The sequence below is a fragment of the Triticum dicoccoides genome, chromosome 3B (genome assembly GCF_002162155.2).
Source record: "Triticum dicoccoides isolate Atlit2015 ecotype Zavitan chromosome 3B, WEW_v2.0, whole genome shotgun sequence".
Taxonomy (NCBI): domain Eukaryota; kingdom Viridiplantae; phylum Streptophyta; class Magnoliopsida; order Poales; family Poaceae; genus Triticum; species Triticum dicoccoides.
Genome location: NC_041385.1, coordinates 850934411 through 850938940, shown reverse-complemented (window position 1 = coordinate 850938940; position 4530 = coordinate 850934411).

The following is a 4530-nucleotide window of genomic DNA, read 5'->3' as shown; positions in this document are numbered from 1 at the left end:
AGATCATATCTCCTAGGCTGCGCACCAGCCCCCCTTGGCACCCCTATATATAGTGGGGGAGAGGAGGGACTTCATACACCAGCCCCTGGCGCCTCCACCTCCCCCCGTTACGTCTCTCCCTCGTAGTCTCGGCGAAGCCCTGCTGCTGTGACGCCCTGCATCCACCACCACGCCATCGTGCTGCTGGACCTTCATCAACCTCTCCTCCCCCCTTGCTGGATCAAGAAGGAGGAGACGTCTCCCGTCCCTTACGTGTGTTGAACGCGGAGGTGCCGTCCGTTCGGCGCTGGTCATCGGTGATTTGGATCACGTCGAGTACGACTACATCATCACCGTTCTTTTGAACGCTCCCGCTCGCGATCTACAAAGGTATGTAGATGCATCTAATCACTCATTGCTAGATGAACTCCTAGATGATCTTGGTGAAACGAGTAGGAAAATTTTTGTTTTCTGCAACGTTCTCCAACAGTGGCATCATGAGCTAGGTCTATGCGTAGTTCTTCTTGCGCGAGTAGAACACAATTTGTTGTGGGCGTAGATTTGTCAACTTTCTTGCCGTTACTAGTCCTTTCTTGCCAGCGGTATTGTGGGATGAAGCGGCCCGGACCAACCTTACACGTACGCTTACGTGAGACCGGTTCCACCGACTAACATGCACTAGTTGCATAAGGTGGCTGGCGGGTGTCTGTCTCTCCTACTTTAGTTGGAGCGGAATCGATGAACAGGGTCCTTATGAAGGGTAAATAGAAGTTGACAAATCACGTTGTGGCTTTAACGTAGGTAAGAAGACGTTCTTGCTAGAACCCTAATTCAGCCACGTAAAACTTGCAACAACAATTAGAGGACGTCTAACTTGTTTTTGCAGCAAGTGGTTTGTGATATGATATGGCCAAAGTTGTGATGAATGATGAATGATCTATATGTGATGTATGAGATGTTCATGCTATTGTAATAGGATTCACGACTTGCATGTCGATGAGTATGACAACCGGCAGGAGCCATAGGAGTTGTCTTTATTCTTTTAATGACCTGCGTGTCACCGAGAAACGCCATGTAAATTACTTTACTTTATTGCTAAACGCGTTAGCCATAGTAGTAGAAGTAATAGTTGGCGAGCAACTTCATGGAGACACGATGATGGAGATCATGATGATGGAGATCATGGTGTCAAGCCGGTGACAAGATGATCATGGAGCCCCAAGATGGAGATCAAAGGAGCTATGTGATATTGGCCATATCATGTCACGTTTATTATTTGATTGCATGTGATGTTTATCATGTTTTGCATCTTGTTTACTTAGAACGACGGTAGTAAATAAGATGATCCCTCACAATAAATTCAAGAAGTGTTCCCCCTAACTGTGCACCGTTGCGACAGTTCGCTGTTTCAAAACACCACGTGATGATCGGGTGTTTTATTCAGACGTTCACATACAACGGGTGTAAGACAGATTTACACATGCAAACACTTAGGTAGACTTGACAAGCCTAGCATGTACAGACATGGCCTCGGAACACGGAAGACCGAAAGGTCGAGCATGAGTCGTATAGAAGATACGATCAACATAAAGATGTTCACCGATGTTGACTAGTCCGTCTCACGTGATGATCGGACACGGTCTAGTTTAACTCGGATCATGTAATACTTAGATGACTAGAGGGATGTCTAATCTAAGTGGGAGTTGACTAATAATTTGATTAGTTGAACTTAATTATCATGAACTTAGTCTAAAATCTTTGCAATATGTCTTGTAGATCAAATGGCCAACGTAGTCCTCAACTTCAACGCGTTCCTAGAGAAAACTAAGCTGAAAGACGATGGCAGCAACTATACGGACTGGGTCCGGAACCTGAGGATCATCCTCATAGCTGTCAAGAAAGATTATGTCCTACAAGCACCGCTTGGTGACGCACCCGTTCTCCCTGCAGAACAAGATGTTATGAACGCTTGGCAGGCACGTTTCGATGACTACTCCCTCGTTCAGTGCGGCATGCTTTACAGCCTAGAGCAGGGGCTCCAAAAGCGTTTTGAGAGACATGGAGCATATGAGATGTTCGAAGAGCTGAAAATGGTTTTCCAAGCTCACGCCCGGGTCGAGAGATATGAAGTCTCCGACAAATTCTTCAGCTGTAAGATGGAGGAAAACAGTTCTGTCAGTGAGCACATACTCACTATGTCTGGGTTGCATAACCGCTTGACTCAGCTGGGAGTTAATCTCCCGGATGATGCGGTCATTGACAGAATCCTCCAGTCGCTTCCACCAAGCTACAAGAGCTTTGTGATGAACTTCAATATGCAGGGGATGGAAAAGACCATTCCTGAAGTATTTGCTATGCTGAAATCAGCAGAGGTAGAAGTCAGGAAGGAACATCAAGTGTTGATGGTCAATAAAACCACTAAGTTCAAGAAAGGCAAGGGTAAAAAGAACTTCAAAAAGGACGGCAAGGAGGTTGCCGCGCCCGGCAAGCAAGCTGCCGGGAAGAAGCCAAAGAATGGACCCAAGCCCGAGACTGAGTGCTTTTGTTGCAAGGGAAGCGGTCACTGGAAGCGGAACTGCCCTAAGTACTTAGCGGATAAGAAGGCCGGCAAAACAAAAGGTATATGTGATATACATGTAATTGATGTGGACCTTACTAGTGCCCGTAGTGGCTCCTGGGTATTTGATACCGGTGCAGTTGCTCACATTTGTAACTCAAAGCAGGGGCTGCGGAATAAGCGGAAACTGACAAAGGACGAGGTGACGATGCGCGTCGGGAATGGTTCCAAGGTCAATGTGATCGCCGTCGGCACGCTACCTCTGCATCTCCCTTCGGGATTAGTTTTAAACCTTAATAATTGTTATTTAGTGCCAGCTTTGAGCATGAACATTGTATCGGGATCTCGTTTAATTCGAGATGGCTACTCTTTTAAATCTGAGAATAATGGTTGTTCCATTTTTTTGAGAGATATGTTTTATGGTCATGCTCCTATGGTGAATGGTTTATTCTTTATGAATCTCGAACGTGATGCTACACATGTTCATAATGTGAGTACCAAAAGAAGTAAGGTTGATAATGATAGTCCCACATACTTGTGGCACTGCCGCCTTGGTCACATAGGTGTCAAACGTATGAAGAAGCTCCATGCTGATGGACTTTTAGAGTCTCTTGATTATGAATCATTTGACACGTGCGAACCATGCCTTATGGGTAAAATGACCAAGACTCCGTTCTCGGGAACAATGGAGCGAGCAACCGACTTATTGGAAATCATACATACTGATGTGTGCGGTCCGATGAGTGTTGAGGCTCGCGGTGGCTATCGTTATGTTCTCACTCTCACTGATGATTTAAGTAGGTATGGGTATATCTACTTAATGAAACACAAGTCTGAAACCTTTGAAAAGTTCAAGGAATTTCAGAGTGAGGTTGAAAATCAACGTGACAGGAAAATCAAGTTTCTACGATCAGATCGTGGAGGAGAATACTTGAGTCACGAGTTTGGGGCACACTTAAGAAAATGTGGAATAGTTTCACAACTCACGCCGCCTGGAACACCTCAGCGTAATGGTGTGTCCGAACATCGTAATCGCACTCTGTTAGATATGGTGCGATCTATGATGTCTCTTACCGATTTACCGCTTTCTTTTTGGGGCTATGCTTTAGAGACTGCCGCATTCACTTTAAATAGGGCTCCGTCGAAATCCGTTGAGACGACACCGTATGAATTGTGGTTTGGGAAGAAACCTAAGCTGTCGTTTCTAAAAGTTTGGGGATGCGATGCTTATGTCAAGAAACTTCAACCTGAAAAGCTCGAACCCAAATCGAAAAAATGCGTCTTCATAGGATACCCAAAAGAAACTATTGGGTACACCTTCTACCTCAGATGTTCCTGAGGTGCCAGCACCGACTAGAGAGGAAGTTAATGATAATGATCAAGATACTTCTGATCAAGCCCCTACTGAAATTCGAAGGTCCACAAGGACACGTTCCGCACCAGAGTGGTACGGCAACCCTGTCTTGGAAATCATGCTATTAGACAATGGTGAACCTTCGAACTATGAAGAAGCGATGGCGGGCCCAGATTCCGACAAATGGCTGGAAGCCATGAAATCCGAGATAGGATCCATGTATGAAAACAAAGTATAGACTTTGACTGACTTGCCCGTTGAGCGGCGAGCCATAGAAAATAAATGGATCTTTAAGAGGAAGACAGACGCGGATGGTAATGTGACCATCTATAAAGCTCGGCTTGTCGCTAAGGGTTATCGACAAGTTCAAGGGGTTGACTACGATGAGACTTTCTCACCGGTAGCGAAGCTGAAGTCCGTCTGAATCATGTTAGCAATTGCCGCATTCTATGATTACGAAATATGGCAAATGGACGTCAAAACGGCATTCCTTAATGGTTTCCTTAAGGAAGAATTGTATATGATACAGCCGGAAGGTTTTGTCGATCCTAAGAATAATGACAAAGTGTGCAAGCTCCAACGCTCGATTTATGGGCTGGTGCAAGCATCTCGGAGTTGGAACATTCGCTTTGTTGAGATG